The 20,732-nt window shown below is 38.2% G+C and overlaps 1 protein-coding gene across 3 annotated transcripts in view; it reads left to right on the forward strand.

Annotated features, from left to right (window-relative positions):
* Nucleotides 1–20,732, forward strand: part of LOC117083092 — a 358,101-nt gene that overhangs the window by 317,518 nt on the left and 19,851 nt on the right. For 2 of the 3 annotated variants that reach the window (XR_004436935.1, XR_004436937.1), the window contains exon 2: nucleotides 20,274–20,640. The gene's annotated coding sequence lies outside the window, so the exon portion shown is untranslated. Of the gene's footprint in view, nucleotides 1–5,129; nucleotides 5,170–20,273; nucleotides 20,641–20,732 lie in introns of all 3 variants that reach the window. The other variant, XR_004436936.1, reaches the window with a different exon arrangement.

Genomic DNA, 20,732 nt, shown 5'->3' on the forward strand with positions numbered 1-20,732 from the left:
TCTGAAGCAAAACTTGTGATCAGAGAGTTAATTTCCTTAATCTGATAAAAGGAATCTACAAAAAATTCACAACATCCATTATACTTGATAGCAAATCCCCATTTTGAGATAAAGACAAAAATGCCCACGATTACCACTTTATCAGAATTATACTGCAGTTTCCAGTCAGTGCAGTGAGGCAAAGAAAATAAAAAGCATAAAGATTAGAAAGGAAAAACCAGAATTGTCACATTAAAATATTATTTTATATGTATGAAATCCCAAAGAAACCTCAGATACATTATTTTGATTAAGATATAAAATCTGGATAGAAAATCAATACACAAAAATCAGTTGTAGTACTATATACTAGAAACCAGAAAATAAACAATTAAAAAGACAGCATTCATAATAGTATCAAAAATATGTAAGAATAAGTCTAACAAGAGTTGCAAGACTTGAGTAAAATTATAAAATGTTATTAATAGGTATTAAAGAATACCTAGATAAATGATCATAGATTGGGAGCCTCAATATCATAAATATATAAATTGTCCTCTGAAGAAATCACAATGAAATTCCCCAATTTTTTTGCACCCAATAAGCTGATTCTAAAACATATATGGAGTTTCAAAGGATAAATAAGAGACAAGAACACCATGAAGGGACATCTCCTACCAGGTATCAAGAGTGACTATTAAGTTAGAATTAACTGCGGTCAGAGATAGGCCAAAATGGCAGTGGAACATTGCCAGTTCAGAAACAGACCTGTGTTATAGCCATTTGCTGTATGGCAGCCGTTACATGGCAGTTTGGTAGGGAAAGGACAGATTTTAATCAATATTGCCAGGAAAATTGAGTATTCATGTACTTTTTAAAAGAGAAAAAATCACACATCTATTTTACACAATATAAAAAAAGATTTTCACCAATTTTATTTTTCAAAAGATGAGAAAAAAATTACACTTGTTTCACACAACATACAAAATAATCCAACTTGTTTAGAATAGAAGAGGATAATAGGAGAAGATATAGAACTTAGAAAGTAATATAGATAAACATTTTCATGAGTGAAAAGTAGTAAAGAATGTCCTAAAACACAAAAAATGTTGACTCTAAGGAAAAGTTTACAGATTTTACTACATTTTAAAAGAACTGCTCACCAGAAAGATACTATTAAAAGATTGAAAAGATGAGCCATCGACTGGGAGAAGATATCTGAAACCTGTAAAACCAACAAAGGGCTCCTTTTGAGAAGATATGAAGAACGCTTCTAAATCACAAGAGGGACAACACAATAGAAAAATGTCTGCAACAGATTCCAGTATCTTCCTTTATAAAAGAGGAAACTCAAATGACCAATACATGCTGTACATGAAAAGTTGCTCAACCTCATTATGAATCTGGAATATGTATATGAAAACAAAAATGAAATACTCTTGCTTGACAAATCACTTTCAATTGAAAATACCAAATGTTGAGAGAATGCAAAATATTGGGAACCCTCATACACAGCTGGTATAAATTTTACTTTGTTATCTACTCAAGCTGAAGACAGCCTATCCTCAATGATTTCAATCTCAGGGATATACTTTAAAAAAAATGGGTACACACATACCCTAGGATTATTGTAGCCTGTAATTGTGCAAATCTGGGATACCCATCCTGCATAGAATGGAAAAACTATGGCATATTCATACAATGGTATGCTATGCAATAATGAAAATGAACAAGCTACATAGATAAGTTTAACAAACATATATTCAACCCAAAGAAGCCAGATACAAAAATATGAATCCATATCCATAAAAGTTAAAAAATGAGCATTGTCGGGGATTCATTTATAAGCGGTAAAATTAAAAAGGAAACAAGGAAATCACAATGATAGTCCCTCCAGAAGAACAGGAGGGAGTTTTGATGGAGAGAAGCTCATGGACTGCTGGCCATGATCTTTTGCCAGCTGGGGTTGGTAATTATATTGGTATTTATTTTTATAATTATTTCAACTAACTACAAAATGTATGTATATGTACTTTTCCTGTGTGTTTGTTGTATTTTATAATAAATGAAACAAAAATAGTACAAAATCAAGGATGTGTACACAAATATTTCATTATAAAGTATTAACTATAGCTATGTTTATTATAGGGGGAAACTCCAAACTTTGAATCACTACTTTGGATTATGTAAAAGAATGAATCAAATACACCACTGCACACAGAAGAGAGTTTACACAGCCTCTAGAAATTGTAGAATATTTCATGGCTTCTAAAGATAATTGAGATATATATTTAGGTAGGAGATGATGTTTATCATACATTATGCACAGATATTTCAATGTTTTAAAACAAACTTTGAATGCTAATATATGAAAAACGATCGGGAGAAACACATTATAATGTTAACTATGATTCTATTTGGGTGGTGACTTTATGAGCAATTTTTGTTTTCTTTGTTTTGCTCATTTGTATAGTTTTAATTTTGAGCAACGAATATGGATTACTTTTGAAGGAAATAAAAGGAGACAATATATTCTACTGGGAAACAATAATGAAAAAAGAGCCTAGAGATCTCAAAATGGAAATAAGAAATGTGGTATTCGTTAATATGTGTATTTGGAAAACACCTGGAATCCTACCAGCTGCAATGAGCCCATTTGAATATAACTTTTCCCTACTAGTGGCCACCCACTTGGTTCTCCTTTCCCAGCAGGCATAGCTCTGATAGTGAAATCAAATTCTGGCTGTCTGCTTTGGAAGTAAGTAGGGCAGTGGGGTGGGGGAAGGTGAAGGGATCCTCTGAGAACAGCCTGCTCCTAATTGAAAGGAAGTGGAAATCCTCCACATGTTGCAGGGAGAGCTGGTAGATCATCCCCCAGTTCTCCTCCATCTGTTCTGCTGCCTCTTATAGAAACCAAGACAGGAAAAATGAAATGTACCTAACACAGGAAATGAGGGTAGTCATTTGAATGACACAGTATCAGAACCCTGGAAAGTGTTTTGGGCAAGGTGGGCCGTGAAACAAAAGGCACCAATCATAGCGCTCAGATCTGATCTCACACTGGGAAAAAGTAGGTACCTAAAGACCCCAAACGATGGAGAGTGGGGAGGACTCCAGAGTCAGCGCACACACATTCCCAACAGCCAGATGGGTTTAACCACTGCATAGCTGTTAGCTCCTCAGGGTGGAATTTCCTGACTGCTAAGCCATGGCATGCTGGTTTTCCCTATGCTACTGATCCCCTCAGCCCTAGAGGTAATAGCCTCACCTCCGAGCCAGCAGTTCTGACGGCAGGCACTTCATAAATTAGTGAAATAGAGGAATTCACAGAATACTTCTATAGCAGGTAAAGAAAGTAAGAAAACATTAAGTGGAAAAAGGATGTTAATAGCCATTAGCATGCAACTACTATGATTTTTATTATCTTTTTCCATGTGTGTCATGACATATAAAGACCTGGGAAGCATTAGAACTACCATAGATCATCCTCTCATTCAATAAAGTACAAAAAAAAGAAAAAGAAAAAAAAGAAGGGCCAGGGGGTGGGAGTTGGAGAGCGGCTTATAGGTCAACGTACTATTTTTCAATAGAAGGCCAGTTACTGTTAATAGGTGTGCTATAAAATAAAAAGGAGTCAGATGAATTTGGGGAAAACCAAGTTTTTTAAAAGGTATATGTCATTTCAGGAATTCCTAGGGCCTGTAACTGACAAAAATATATTGTGACTTTCCAGAAGTAGAAATAGCATAGAATTATTGGGCCAAAGTTTTTCAACCATAGAATATCACCTGAGGAATATGCTTTGCAAATTGCTACAGTAATCTCTCACTGCTGCACCCACGCTTCACTGAATGTGTGATATAGAACGGTTTTGATCCTCTCCCACCTGATGATGATTGTCCCCACACTGGCTTTTTTTCTTTTATTTATGGCAAGTCATCGGCCTGATAAAGCTGAAACTACTAATGGGCTACTCAGGGGCTTTCATCCACCTGAGTCCAAAGCCTTTGCAAAATGACTTCCCGGAGCTCGGAGGCAGTCTGTTGCTGGAGCAGTTAGCACTTTGCCAGGAAATAGCTTGTCTTCGTTTTCAGTGTATTTTTCATTTCTCAGAAGAAAGAAAACAAATAGTCTCAAGTAAATGAATAGAGAAACGTGCAGAACTCTCTTTAAAATGGCATCGCCATGACTTTGCCAAATAAATGAAGATATATTTTAGACATGTATACTCGCTTTACATATAACTGTGATTTCTTGTTACTTTGCTGATTTTCTTTGAAAATGGAATATAAATATTCAATCAGAGGGATTGTTCTCTTGATGAAGTCCAGTTAAGTTGTAATAAGAACTAAATTGATTAAGAACATAGGGCTAAGAATCATGTAGCCTCTTAACCTTTTTCTAGGCTTCCAGGTAGCCCTTTATTTTGCAGGAATGGGAACTCCAGCCATCTGAACAGAATGCATATGAAGTCTGCATGCCAAAAGAAATAGAATTTTGCATTTATTTTCTATTTCTACTTCCACTTGGAAAGTATTCTTTCCCCTCAAGAAACACATTTAAAAGGTTATAAAAGGGGCTTTCTGTTTGGGGCCAGAACCAGAAAAGGAAAGACAATGGAGAAAAAAAATATTAGCTCAGCTTTTCCAGACTTGAAATAATGTGTGATTTTTGTAGTTTCTCCAACTTTTGAGACTAGGTCTGGTAGAATGCTTAATTCTTTCAGCTGGCGAATCACCTTTCCTTTGTGGGGATATTAATGTCAAGTTAAAATTTCTCCATATGAATAAGGAAAAAAACATGTGAATACAGCAGAGCTGGGACTAGATTGATAAATAAAATCATTCTGTCCCTACCCCCATTAATTCTCCCTTTCACCATTTGGAGGTCCTGTGGGCTGAAGCAGTACATCATTTAAATAGTACCTTCAGGTGTTTCACTGAGATCTAATTAAAATTGATGTTGTCATCTGGTGTTTCCTTGTGCAATTTGTCTAGCTCCATGCAAATTGCAAAACAGAGCTCTCTTCATTAGGACTTTGTCCTTCAAGAAACTATCCAAGATTTCCTTCAGGTGCTCCAGAAAACTATTTGACCAGTTGGGAAAAAAAAAAACTTAAGAGTCACTAAGTTCACTGATTTCCTTGGCAGGATATCCAAGTGGTCCCTTTGAATGGATCTGCTGTGACAGGTAAGGCAGTATCCCCCAAGACTTTCCATTCTATAATTGAATTTTTTTTTAATTTCTTACGATTATTTGTTCTCACAAAATATATGTATCAGTCTCATACTATGAACCTTGGATATAAGGCTATGTATAGGCAACAAGACCCCATCCTTTGGTGGAGCTCAGACTAGCAGGAAGATAGCCATCAACTAGTAATTAAAAATAACACATAATGAAGGCATCAGGAAGAAGGAACTGGCGCTGTGTGTTTAACATAGGGGTCAGGAGGGCCACTTCCCTGAGGAAAGGAAATCAAGATACCTCCAGAAGGATACTGAGTGGAGATGGGGCTGGAGAGGGTACCACACTCTCCAGGTATGTGCTGTGTATCATCGGAATAACAGAGCTAGACATTTGCTTTCTATCCTTCATGCTTTTGTTCAAGTTTTGCCTTTAGATTTACAAATTAAAGACCAATTTCCCCTCCTAGAAGACTATTAATAAGTTTGTAGCTATGGTCCTTTCTTTTGTGTTTCTTTAGAAAACAATGATTTTAAAATAAAAGCTACCTTTTATTAAACATTCACATTGTGTCAAGCCCATTGAATTCTCACAAATGTTTTCATTTTATCAACTTTTGAGAGAAACTGGAGTTCAGAAGTTTTACTCAACTAGGCAGTGGCCTAGCTAGGAATCAAAGCCAGATCTAAGACATTCAAGTATCTGATTTTAACCACTTTACTGGGGTTTTTTCTTCATGTTCACATCTACAAACCACTTCATCAAAATGATATGGGGAAGTGTTTGTTAAAAAGAGTTCCAGGCCGCCCCCCGCAGCTGTTTTGAGTCTGAATCTCTGAGGATGTGGACTGGGAATTTGCAGTTCAACAAGTTCCCCAGGTGCTTCCCATGCATTTGAGAATCAGTGCACTCCACACAGCTATGCACTTGTAAGACAGAGATGTGGGGGAGACAGACCACTGCTAAGGCAGTTTACTGTACTCTTGTCCACGTTCTTGGATTGCTCTCTTGGCCATTTGATGAAATACTACAATGTAGAATGATTATGATTTTCAAACTGCAAATAGTTTAGCCTCACATTTTGGCAAGATGTCTAGGCAGGGTTCACAGAAGAGCTGCTTATTCAGGCTTCAGCCAAGCTGTGAAAAGTGAGGCCTTTTCAGAGGAAGTGAGATAAGACAAAAACTTAAAAAAACAAACATTCTGAGGTGGTGTTTAAAAGGCCACCAGCAAAATCTATAGCCTAACTAGAAGTGAGCTAAACAAACACATTACTGGGCCATCCAGGAAACATGAAGCAGATGCCTGGAAGTGGGATGTGTGTTTTCAACCTGGGTAGAAATATCCCGGGGAGTGATGATATGGAATCAGACACAAAGTTCAGATCAAAACAACAAGGGAGATTTGCAATGGGCAGTGCACCCAGGATGGACAGGAGATGTTCCAGTCAAGTGGTTCAGAGCAAGTTCAGGATAGGAGGGAGACCTGTGTCCAATCTCGCTTAAACTTATATGCCTTCATTTGCACCTCCTCATGGAATTATCTCATGGCCGCTATTTGAAAAAGGAATGGCAGTGGAGACCTAGTGGCTAGGGCCAAAGCTTCAGAGCTTTTGAATAACGAAAAAATTGTGGTGCTGCCTACTCTTTCCCGTTACATAATATAAGATAAAAACAATACCGATTCAGCAACATTCCAAGTTTTCCTCTGAGACTCATTCAATGCTTTTATAGAAGTGCAAACTACCAATTTCTTGAAAAAAAAAAAAAAAGGATTTTGTGTGCTTTGCTAGTGCCCTCCACACAAGCTTAATTCAGTGAGATAGTGTTCAGTAAAGTGCTTAGCAAACTCCCTGGCACAGAGGAGGCACTCATGCATTGCTAGTTATTATTATTTTTAATAATAGCAATATATGTTGGCAATTACATTTACTATGGTTCCCTTCCCTTTAAAAGGACGCTAAAGCTCCCCTTCTATGGACGCATTTTTACTAGTGTTTTACCTTTTGGTATTGTTTGAACTCGGCTCTGCAGCAGTGGAAGTTGCCCTTAACTTTCCATGTAGGCTTCTGTCCTCAAATTCAGATTCCAATTCTCTGGTACAGTTTCCTACAGAACTCTTTCTTTCCCACATTTCCCTGTTGCATCATGATATTTAATTAGTTATCATTCTTGCTTGCTTTTAATTAAAGAAATACTGTGCCCCTCTTTGAATCATTCACTGAATGCCATCTAAACTCTTGGTATTTATTTAGAAACTTGCATTTTGCGGAGTTTTTGTAACACAAATATTTGATGATTACAGTAATTCAAGGCCCTCTGTAAACAGAAGCTCGTACCTCTTCTTTCCAAGTAGAAACCACACTGAAGGAACTGCAATAATGCAGAACTTCCTATCATCCATGATGACGCACCAGCCTTTCCAACTCCATTATCTAGAGCTGTGGTTCTCAGTCAGAGGCAACTTTGTCTCTCAGGGGACGTACACAATGTCTAGACACATTTTGATTTCCATGATTGGGAGGCAGAGGTAGGTAGAGGCCAGGGATGCTGCTAAACCTCCAAAAATGCACAAGAGAGTTTCTCACAACAAAATTCTCTGAACCATACGTCAATAGTGTTAGTGCTGAAGTTGAGAAACCCATGTCTGAATTGCTCCTTAACCCCATGATCAAATATCTCTGTTTTTTGGGATTGTAAGCATGCTAAAAGAAAAAGCTGGCTGAGTGCGGTGGCTCATGCCTGTAATCCCAGCACTTTGGGAGGCTGAAGTGGGCAGATCGCTTGATCCCAGGAGTTCAAGACCAGTCTAGGAAACATGGCAAAACCCTGTCTCTATTAAAAATACAAAATATTAGCTAGGCCTGGTGGCATGCACCTGTGGTCCCAGCTACCTGGGAGGCTGAGGCGGGAGGATTTCCTGAGTCTGGGAGGCAGAGGTTGTGGTGAGCCCAGATCACGCCACTACACTCTAGCGTGGGCAATAGAAAGAGACTCTATCTCAAAAAAAAAAAAAAAAGAGCTTAAAAATTTAATTTAGATTTTAACGGGGTATACCAATAGCTTTCTAAAGCAAAGTGCTTTTTAGTTTGTAAAATCAAATGTAAAATATGGTCCATTTACAATACAAATGATATCTTTTATACATAAGGTATTTTATAGTATGCAAAAACAGTCACATATCACATTTAAACATCACTTCAATCACATTAAAGAATTATACCTGGCATCATAACCATTTTATAGAAAGAAAATTATTTTTACGTATTGCATCCCTTGAAATGGCTTTTCAACTGTTGTAACGCCTTAATTATTGAGGAGTCACCAACAAATGTGTCATGTGTCAAGTATTCTAGAAGGAAATAAAGGCAGGATGTAGGCTACACATGTGTCTTTCACTGGTCATGAGTGAATGAGTGAACTTTCCCAGGAGGAAATGGAATTTTAGGGACTGACTTGCAAGTGGTAAATTATATGGTATGTGTCACAATTGTGCCACATGCCTGATTTATAAACATCCACATTTTTGAAGGGCAAAGAATGAATTAGAAGTGATTTTCTTTCCTGAATTACCTTGTTTTATAGAAACTGGTACTGAGGGGGGTGATGGTCATGAAAATTCCCAGCCTCTGATCTATTCTTTGTATAGCTTTTACTGTGCTGTGATCCATACAGCATAACTTGAAAATTTAGTAAGAAAAGATCAGGGAAATCAGATGCTGAGCTGTTGTTCAGGTCCCCTTGGCAAACTAAACATATATGAATATAAATGTGTCAAGTTCATTAGACACTCAAAGGGCTCCCTTTGATTCTTGAAATGCCGTAAGGGCAGAAATCACTGAGAGAGAATCAGGCCAGAGACATGGCTTCAGAAGAGTCTTTGCTGAATGTGAAATGAGTTCTTGTCTCATTCAGGACTGGCATTGAACACATTACTTTTTGAACCCTGGCTTTAGGAGGAGGCAGGTTTGGGATAAAATGTCAGTTTGACCGCTTGCTAGTTATTGGAAATTGTTGAAGTTACAGAATGCTGCTGCTCCCTCACCTGCTAAGTAGAGATGATACTTCTTGGGGCAGCAATGAAGATTAAAGGTGTGATGTAATAGGCTTAGCATGGAATCTGAAATCCTTCTCAAAGGGGCTGTGAAGTTCTGATTTATGGCCCTTCTTGCTGGTATCTCTTTTTGTGATACTTCTTCAGTGTACATATATATTCACTCTTCCCTGAGCCCAATGCCACTGTCCTCAATCAGACCCTTAACAAGTTTTACAAACCTCCTGTGAATGTGATCAAACCCAACCTCTACTTACAAGCCTTCAAAGACTCTCAATTTTCTAAAAGAGCGTCTTCCTTCGCCTGCCCATTCAATGTTGGGGCTCACTCTCTCTCACACTCTCTGTTGCTGTACTTTATTAAAGATAGTATACATCAATGTTCATAGCAGCCCATTCACAATAGCCAAAAGGTGGAGACAACCCAAATGTGCATCAACAAGTGAATGGATATACAAAATGTGGTATATTCATCCAATGGAGTATTGTTCAGCCTTGAATGAAATTGTACACATGCTACAGAATGGAAGAACCTTGGAAATATTATGCCAAGGGAAATAAGCCAGCCACAAAAAAACTAATATTGCAGGATTCCACTTAAAGGTGGTACTTAGAATAGGCAAGTTCATAGAGACAGAAAGTGGTTACCAGGAGCTGAGATGTGGGGAAGGGGAAAGGGAGAGTTATTACTAATAGGTACAGAGTTCAGTTTGGGATAATGAATGTAAGAATTCTGGAGATAGATAGTGGGGATAGTGTATAACTATGCAAATGTACTATGCCACTGAACTGTATACTTAAAAATGGTTAAATAGTAAGTTTTATGTATATTGTTCCACAATAACTTTTTTTATTTTCTAAGAAAAAATTTTTAAAATTATGCTTAAACTTAATTTTATTGAATATTTATCATATGCCAAATATTAAACTCATTTATGTAAGTTAATTTAATGCTTAAATTAATTTAAAGATTTTTAAAACTCTTGGATGTCAATGATATTGTCATTACCAATAAGGAAACTGAGGCCCTTAGAGGTTAAGTCAGCCCACGGTCACACAGCCAGGAAGTAGCAGAGCTGAAATTGAAACCCAGGTATCAAGTTCCAAATTCTTAATTACCATGTTTACTTCTGTACCTAGTTACTGTGTATTGACAACTGCCATATTTTGAATCTGTAGCCCAGATCTAGAACAATGACGATAATATTGATGCTTGATGAACATTATTTTGAGTCTCTTAAAAAAATTGGGAAGGAGTTCCTATCATCCTGATTTCAAGATGAGAAATCTGAAGCATAGGGAGGTTAAATAACTTGTTCAAGTTCATCCATCCATGGCAGAGCCAGGATGTAAACCCAAGGCAGTCGAATTTAAAGCCATATCCTTAATGTAACTGTCTCCAGTGGTCCACAAGTACCTTATCATAAGATAAACATTTTTCCCCAACATTTTTAAGTTTCTGAACTGGGGATCCATCTTACAACATATTCCTAGTTCAGTGTTTTCTCTGCACTTTAGTTTGATGAACGGTGTCTGTAGAACTCAGGAAATAAGGAATGTAGCAGATGCACAGGATCAGTTTGTTAAAATGTGATCTGCCTTACAATGACGAAAAACTAGCCCTTAGGTATACAGATCTAAATGAAAGAATCAGGAACTCGGGTGAGTTGTGTGCAGGAAAGAATTTTCTAGCAGCCCTCACTGAGACGCCCCTGAGGTCAGGAAACCTTGGCTATCCAAGAACAGACTTGGAGAATATGCCTATGTGATTTTAGAAAGTTTAAGCCATTCTGGCGATCATTAAAAAGTCAGGAAACAACAGGTGCTGGAGAGGATGTGGAGAAATAGGAACAATTTTTACACTGTTGGTGGGACTGTAAACTAGTTCAACCATTGTGGAAGACAGTGTGGTGATTCCTCAGGGATCTAGAACTAGAAATACCGTTTGACTTAGCCATCCCATTACTCGGTATATGCCCAAAGGATTATAAATCATTGCTACTATAAACATATATGCACATGTATGTTTATTGCGGCACTATTCACAATAGCAAAGACTTGGAACCAACCCAAATGTCCATCAATGATAGACTGGATTAAGAAAATGTGGCACATATACACCATGGAATACTATGCAGCCATAAAAAAAGATGAATTCATGTCCTTTGTAGGGACATGGATGCAGCTGGAAACCATCATTCTGAGCACACTATCGCAAGGACAGAAAACCAAACACCACATGTTCTCACTCATAGGTGGGAATTGAACAATGAGAACACTTGGACACAGGGTGGGGAACATCACACACTGGGACCTGTCATGGGGGGGGGAAGGGAGGTGGGATAGCATTAGGAGATATACCTAGTGTAAATGATGAGTTCACAGGTGCAGCACACCAACATGACACATGTATACATATGTAACAAACCTGCACGTTGTGCACATGTACCCTAGAACTTAAAGTATAATTTAAAAAAAAGAGAAAGCTTAAGTCATTCTATTTACATTTTGGTTATCCCTGTTATAGCCACCTTTCTCTATGGCATGTGCTTCTTTCTCTTCTCAGGGGCAATCTCTGCCTCTATTACTAAGAGCTGAGACCCCCTGTGGCCCCTGGTTCTTTTCATGGGTAGCACCACCTTGCCTCAACTCACACTGTTGCTTATTTGCCAGTTCTACAGCTGCCCTCAATGACTGCAGAAAGTAGGACTGAACATCTTGGAGTTCAAACACAACAAAAGATCTAAATCTGTGACCTCCGTAAAGATCCTAAGAGATGCTGTGGAATGCAAACTCCATCAGTGAATCAAATCTGTTGTGTTCTGAAAGTTATCTAACAACCATGAATCATTAGGCATCATAATCGAGAGGTGGACCAATTTTCTTGCTGTAAAACCAGCTTTTCATAAAAATAGGCATTCTTGATGCCATGGGCAGAATTAAATGACCTGAATGCAACTATGCAACAAAAGAAAGAATGGCTAAGACTTTTTACCACTGATTTTTCTTTCTTGGAGAATATCTTGCATGTTTCCAAATTTAGATCTGGAGAATTTACTTGTAATAATAATTAACATTACCACGACAACAACAATGTTTAAAAATTGCTAGTAGCAAAAGAAGTCACTTCACAAGGAAAGATTTTTGTTGAGAAAATAGATGTAATTTTTCAAGGTATACAAAAATATATATGGTTACCTTAAAATATCCTAAAACCTTTCCAATTATTACTGATAATGTAAATCAAAAATGAAGTAGAAGCAGGGGTGGTGGCTCACACCTGTAATCCCAGCACTTTGGGAGGCTGAGGTGGGCAAATTGCTTGAGGTCAGGAATTTAAGACCAGCCTGGCCAACATGGTGAAACCCCATCTCTATTAAAAACACAAAATTCGTCAGGCATGGTGATGCACACCTGTAATACCAGCTACTCAGGAGACTGAGGCAGGAGAACTGCTTAAACTCAAGAGGTGGAGGTTGCAGTGAGCCAAGATCGCACCACTGCACTCCCACCTGGGCGACAAAGCAAGACTCCATCTCAAAATAAAAGATTAAAAAAGAAAAAAAGCAGTAGAAATTTCAATGTGATGGAGCCACAACAAATTTACAGGTTGACCTGACTGATATGTGACTCTGTTTTTGCATACTATAAAATACCTTCTATGTATAAAAGATATCATTTGTATTGTAAATGGACCATATTTTACACTTGATTTTACAAACTAAAAAGCACTTTGCTTTGGAAAACTATTGGTATACCCTGTTAAAATCTAAATTAAGGTTTTAGGTTTTTTTTTTTTTTTTGAGACAGAGTCTCTCTCTATTGCCCACGCTGGAGTGTAGTGGTGTCATCTGGGCTCACCACAACCTCTGCCTCCCAGACTCAGGAAATCCTCCCGCCTCAGCCTCCCAAGTAGCTGGGACCACAGGTGCATGCCACCAGGCCTAGCTAATGTTTTGTATTTTTAATAGAGACAGAGTTTTGCCATCTTTCCCAGACTGGTCTTGAACTCCTGGGATCAAGCGATCTGCCCACTTCAGCCTCCCAAAGTGCTGGGATTACAGGCATGAGCCACCGCATTCAGCCAGCTTTTTCTTTTAGCATGCTTACAATCCCAAAAATCAGACATATTTAATTATGGGGTTAAGGAGCAATTCAGACATGCGTCTCTCAACTTCAGCACTAACACTATTGACATTCTGGTTCAGAGAATTGTTGTGAGAAACTCTCCTGTGCATTTTTGGAGGTTTAGCAGCATCCCTGGCCTCTACCTACCTCTGCCTCCCAATCATGGAAATCAAAATGTGTCTAGACATTGTGTACGTCCCCTGAGAGACAAAGTTGCCTCTGACTGAGAACCACAGCTCTAGATAATGGAGTTGGAAAGGCTGGGGTGTCATCATGGATGATAGGAAGTTCTGCATTATTGCAGTTCCTTCAGTGTGGTTTCTACTTTATAGGGTGAACACACTTTTATACTTCTCCTTGACAAATCTGAAAAATTAAATTGAGAGTTCTGTAAAGTGGCACTGAATTACGTGGTTGACTGCTGAGGCTCCTAGAGGATTAGCCATACTTGACTAAGTTAGCATTTGGGATTATGTCAGCATGGGAACTCAGAAAGTAAAAGCCAGTGAGGTGGGGCTTTGATTTCTGTGTTCTAAGTGCTTTTTAATTTTGATGTAAAAAAAGACAAATGGCTAACATTGCCCACATTTAACTCAATATCACACACACACACACACACACACACACACACACATACTCTCTCTCTCTCTTTCTCTCTCTCTCCCAAGTTCCCAAGTTTCTATGCTCATTTTCTAGGTGAGACAGCAAAAATTCAGAGCAAATAAGCCCACCAAACAGCAATTTCTTTTTTTTTTTTCTTTTTCTTTTGGAAACAAAAAACCTCACCAAGTTCTCAACCTCTAGGGAGAACTTTATCCAAGTTATTTGCTGCAACTACCTATTAAATGATACCAAGATCTTTGGAGAATATCTGTTTCAGAGATATGTAAAATATAATATATGTGTCATGCCTAGCATTTTGATTACATCTTTCCCTTAAAGGCCACTAAAGACTCTGTAGTTTAGTTAAGCCTTCAAATTTAAAGTGATCAACAAAAGCATAGATTAAGTGACTCATCTAAGGCGATGTAGATGGAAAATGAAAGACTGGGAAGTGAACGCCAAGAAGATTTTAAAGTTCCTTTTCCTGAGTTATTTTTATCCCTAAGTTCTATCTTCTGTCCTTTTTATTTCCTCATTCTGCTCCCCTTAGCTTATTTTGTCCATACAGTGTTTGGCTCAAAATAGATGCTCAAAAAATATTTATCACTCAATGAAAGAAAACCTCAAACCACAGATACCATGGACAATAAATCAATTTCCTATTGGAGATATTATTTGCCTTAGAAGACATTGTAGCTATTTAAAAGCAAAAGTGCTGATTGGCATCACTTTAAATTCATGGCTAGAGATCTCAAATACATGTTCAACCAGTGCCTGGCAATTCCACTGCTCAGGACTTCCAATTCCCTACTTTCTCCAAAACAGTTCACAAATGAACATTAGAAATTTCACAGACATCTTTAGTGGACAAATACTAAAATAAAACAAAGTTTGGCCCACTACAGCACTTAAAACGTCTGCTTGTGATGGAGCATATCCACAAACAGTGGGATATGTAAAAGCCAGTCAAAAATCTCCACTGAAGTTTCAAAATGAACAGCTCCTAAGCCTCCACACACCGCCATTTGAAAAAATAGATGTCATACCTTCCTTTCTTTTCAGATATTCCATGAGCATAAACATAGACAAAACAGAATCTCATTACACTTGTTACTCTCTGCCTTCTCCATTAAATCTCATGTCAAGGAAATGGAAAAGAGACTCAGGTAAGTATACCTCCTAATATCCTTGTTGGAGGAGTTCACTGCCATGGCAACCTCATGCACCACATGTCACATGGGAACACTTGCAAAATCTCACAAGTTCTGCACGTTGCTATAATCAGAGATCTGGGCACTTTGGATACTCTGTTTCTGACAATCGTCAGAGCTTGAAACCAAAGTAATGGCCTTCCAGCTTGCCTGAGTATACTTTCCTGAGAAAGCTTAATGGGATTCATGCTATACAGTCAGATTCATACAGTATTTCACTTTCATGGTAGCTTTGATAGAGATCCAAATGAGTACATCCAATGACAAAGGAACAGATACATAAATACATCTCACTTTTGCTCCTCTGCCTTGCAGTACTTCAACTATTGCAGTCACCCATGATGTCAGTTCCCTACCTCCACCTTACTTTCTCAACCATCTTTTCCTTCGAATACAGTGTGAGCACTGCAGTTGGAGTGATATTTTTAAAATGTGAATTTGACTGTGTCATCTCTCTGCTTAAGACTCTCCAGGATCATTCCACTCTCTGGAACTCCCTAGCCCCTGCTTCCCTCTCCACCTCCTGCTTGAGCCACTGTCCCAGTATGTTCTAGCCTCCAGTTATCCCAAGCTCTTCCCTGTCCTAGAGTCTTCATGTGAGCAGCCTCCCAGCCTAAGAAATTTCACCCCCGACTCATTCTGCATCTGTCTCCATTCAAACTGTGCCTCTGAGGACACGTCTTCCTTGAGGACTTTATCTACATAGGTCTCTGCTTTCATTCTTCATTGATGTACCCCAATTGCTTTTTTCATAGCAACTGTCTCAGTTTTCCTAAATACTTACTTAGGAATAGTTGTATTGACTTACATATTTCATCTTCTCTCCACTCAAAGACTGTAAGTCTGTGTTTATTTCATCCCCCACTGTAGAACAAGTGTGTAACTGTGCCTGACATGTAGTAAGCACAATAGATGCTGGCTAAATGAATGAATGTATATCATCATAGAAAGAGGTAACAGCATTAAAGGGACACATTTGCCTAAGAGACCAAATTTAAGCTTTCTGCCCAGCAATTATATATACCCAATTAGCCCTCTTTATCTTTTTCTGCTCTGCCCTCTTGCCCCCTTAACAAATTTGGTATTTATAGGAACTCAGGGATTTTCAACATGGTAAGACCCAGGGAAACCCCAAATCGGTCCAGTGCTTGTTTCATGCCCAGATTTTTGACCCCTGCATATTTTAAGAAAAATCTAACTTTGATTAATTTACAGTTAGTGAAACTATTTCATCTAATTGCCTCATTTTTTTTTTTTTTTTTGTAAATCAAAACCTTCTTTCACTGACACAGGAAGTCATATTTTGTCAAAACTAGATGAACATGAACCCAGAGAGACTTAAATTCTATTGTAACCTCAAAAACCACAAAAATGGAAGGAATTTGGGAAGTCAAATGTGTCCCTGTGCCTTGTCTATAGGGTCTAACATTTTGTTTATCTTGTGAAGATTTGTGTGTTTCCAGTTTCACCCCTGCCATAGTTCTTGGTACAGGCACGTGATACGATGGGGAGATTCCCACTTTAGAAGGCAGTTTTCACAGTAACTGCCTTTAGCCTTTGAGTTTCTAATGTAACCTTTGAAAACAGCTGGTCCAAATTCCATCCTGTCCCAGACCCACACAGACCTCCTCTGCATTATGTTCAATTCGAGGACAAAGGAAGTTCATGGAGGAACACTGAGCAAGATGTGATTTGGCCAAGTAATTACAGCCACTTTGCAAGCAGCCACCCGGAATGCAGATTTTATTAGCTTTTGTTTTACTTATTTTTAGAAAAGCCTTTTAAATGACTGACAGATCTATATACATTTATGCTTTTTTTTTTTCAAAGTTGAGAGGGAAAGCTTAACCGTCCTGCATACTGTTTGACCCATGAAAATAAACCCTTGACCTTTATGAATGATACCTCCTCATGACCAATTAATCCCCATACATGAAGACCACTACCGTCCTTAATTCTCCCCAATAAAGTATAACCTTTAATTAAATAATTTACCTGACAACTTCTAACTTTGAATGAGAATTGTATACAAGCAATATAATGTAAGAGAAAAGAAATCGATCTCTAAGTCTGGAGTCAGAAAACCTTAAGCTTAGATCTTAGCTCTTTCAGCTGTAAATTATTGACCTCAGTTTTCTCATCTGAAAAGCAGAGCTAAGGAATAGAAATGTACACTTTAGAGTTACTTTGAGGCTCAAATATTTTAAGGCAGGTAAAATATTTAGTAGAGTGCCTGGCATAGTCCCACATTTGAAAGCTATGAGAAAGAAGTATTTCCATGCACTCCTAGTAGGAATGCAAATTGGTATAATCACTTTGGGAAATGGTACAAAAATATTGAATTTTAAAGCTTGTGTATTTCAAGACCTAGCAAGTCCGCTTCTGTTTTTACTATTTATACCAGAGAAACACTTGCACCCAAGGAGACATGTACAAAATACTCAGAGCAATGTGTTTTGTAATAGTGAGAGACTGGAAATAGCTGAAGAGTTCCTTATTTTTAAGGAGGAGAGACTAATTCCTATAAGAGATGTCCCTACATTTTTGAACAGGTTAACAGTTTGAGGTGGAGGTTTACAGGTAGCCTTCAATGTGGTGATTCAGTGACCCAGCTTTCTGTGACTCTGCTGTCCCTAGGACCTTGGAAACTTCTGCTAGATCCTTTGCATCTAGTTAGCACATGGAGGATGAGAAAGGATGTGGAAAATTTCATCAAGTGTCAACAGATTGGGCCTGGGAGTGCCATATATCACTTCTCTCCACAGTCCATTGGCTAGAACACACTAATTTAGTCATAGTTAATCATGATGTAGTCTAGGTGCAGGTTCAGAAACATAGGGAACCAGGGCTTTGATGAACAACATCTCAGTTCTGACACAAATACAAGATTAAAATAATGAGATAGGTCTATGTTTACTAGCAAATGGGGCTTCCAGGACATATTCTGTGAAAAACCAAGCAAGCGACATGTCATCGGGTGGTTTCCTGGGAAGCAGACTATGAGATGGAAGTTACTGTTCTGGAAGTTTATTAGGAAACTTCTTGGCATCAGCATCTAAGGAAGCAGGATTGGGTGAAGACAGAAGTTGAGCTATGATGTAGGCTCCACAGCAGCCTCAGCCACCCCACAGGCAGCTCTGAGGCTAGGAAGATCTTTCTGAGTTGCCCCAGTCTGTGCCAATATGGCAAGACATTTGTAGTCTTACAATGAGCTTGCATGGGAACTAGTACCTTGGTACCAAATGGAACTGGATCAGATACTGACCATTGCCTGCCCCGGCAGGGGTGAGCCTGAGGGTGAGGGGGCTATTGTAGCAGAGGTGGTTCAAGAAGGGGCTGAGAGATGCAGACAGTCTGCTGAAAGTGCTCCCTGATGAGGCGATGAGTCCTTCATTGAAGGGGGATTTGGGCAATGCATAACAGTGTCACCCCACACAGCTAAACTATATAGGTAGGCTATTATTACTGTAAAAAAAAAAAATGCTTATTTTCTCTGACTAAATTTCTATGTAAATTCATAGAAAAAACTTGGATGAAAAGCTGGATGTTTAGTATAATAGTAAGTACACATCAGAGAGATGTGGCTCCTTTTGAGTAAGGAGGCAGGTCTGAGAGATTGAGGGTAAATGTCAAAAGAAACTTCAACTGTATCTATAACTTTTAATATTATTGAACAAATAAAATGAATTGCTATTTTGCTTACCTATATGAATTTAATAAGACTATTATCTGAGGTGGGTTTATTGTACAAGTATGTATAAGAATATTAACCTAGACAATATTCTACATGTGGCAGGACCTTCCATTGCAGAAGCATCACATAAAAATAGCTCTTATTTATTCAAAGATTGATCGACTTTCCTTCTTTCTTCTTCCTCCCACAGCTTTTTGGCCAATTCACTGCTCACTAACATCTCCATCAAAGGGTGACTGGGTTGGGGCGCCGGGTGTTGGGGGGAGAGGAAGGAAACGAGAATCGGCAGTTTCCATTACTTGCTAGCAACTCTGGTAAATAGGTTTATTAGGGGGAAATGTTGAAAATCAGTTATTCAGATTATCTGAGCCTGTCAACCATGCATGTTACACCCTCCTTCCATTAGCATAAACTCAGGAGAATTGGCCCTAATTGCATTTGCAGTGATAGTGACTGAAACAAGATTGTTTAATGATTATGTGTCTCCTTAAACTGATTTTTTTTCTTTCAAATGGCACATCCCAACAGAATACTTTGAGGAAAAAGGCATTTTCTATTTTATTTTCACCTATTAAGCATCTACAAATCTTTCAGGATAACGGATAGTCTAGATAGACCAAAGACAACTTCTTTGAATTTGAAAAAAATATATTTTATCTTTTATTTTGGTCTGGCAATAGAATAGTTTATTTGGGATATACAGGTAGCAATAAAAAACATAATATGATCAATAAGAGACATTCAAATATTTGAATGTCATTCAATAATTGAGTAAATAACTGTTGAGTTTAGAGGATTTAAGAGCAGAGTTATAACACTGGCACTTAAAAAAAATCTTCTAGGTTTCAACTGTAAAAACACTGAGTTTTAACTGAACAATTCCAGCCAATTCCATTTGAATCGTTTTTTTCCTGGAATTAAAATGCTGTGTTGAAAAGAAGCTTGGAAAAAATTCGAAAGACTATCATTCTCATTCAGGTCACCACTTTACTTAGTGATTTTGAGACAGATTTCAGATTCTGACTCAGTTTGTTCAGTTATAGATGATTGTATGAGGAAAAAAACTACATTTAATGTTTTACACATATTTGTGTATTTATAACTTTTACCCCAACACTGATATTAATGAGCTATATTGTAGAAGGCTTTCATTGGTAACAAATGGAACTGGATCTTGACCCAATCACATACTGGTTATTTGATGTTAGTGAAACTAAGTGGCCTCTCCAAGATTCTACTTCCTTATTTGTAGCATGAGGTCCCATATAATTCATGTATCACTGGATTGTTGTGAAGGTGAAAATGATAAAGTACATAGCATCATGCCTGAGACACAGCAATCCCGTAATAAAAGGGAGTTATCCTCAAATCTTAGCTATCCCACTAACAAGACACACTCTGTTTTTCTCCTTTTCTCAGGAAAAACACACATTGTAAAATAAGAATCCTTCAAAGACAACTTGAGGACGTCTGGGAATTCTGAAGGCTGAAAATTCCATGAGTTCATAGCAGTATTCACTAATTCCACTGATCTAAAGACAAAAAGGAGGGTCAACTGCGTGCCCAAACTCATTTCTGATGATTTCTTCCATCCTACCTTTTCTGCCTCTCTGGGGGTGGTTATGCCTGTGAAAAACATCGAAGCTGTCAGGAATACAGTCGGCTTTCAAGACTGGAATGTCAAAGTACAGTCTTCTTTTCCTCAGACCAGAAGAGTTTCCAGATCTAAACAAAGACAAGACTGGGATATAGGAGGTTGTACACATAAACAGCGCAAACACCTTGGGTAAGTCATATACAAGAGAGACCAAAACAGGGCAGGAACACAATCCTAAAGCTACATGAGATAAGAAGCCAAGAGACCCTGTCTGCAGGCTG

Source organism: Trachypithecus francoisi, unplaced genomic scaffold (genome assembly GCF_009764315.1).
Source record: "Trachypithecus francoisi isolate TF-2019V2 unplaced genomic scaffold, Tfra_2.0 Lachesis_group0, whole genome shotgun sequence".
In the NCBI taxonomy this organism is placed as follows: Eukaryota; Metazoa; Chordata; class Mammalia; order Primates; family Cercopithecidae; genus Trachypithecus; species Trachypithecus francoisi.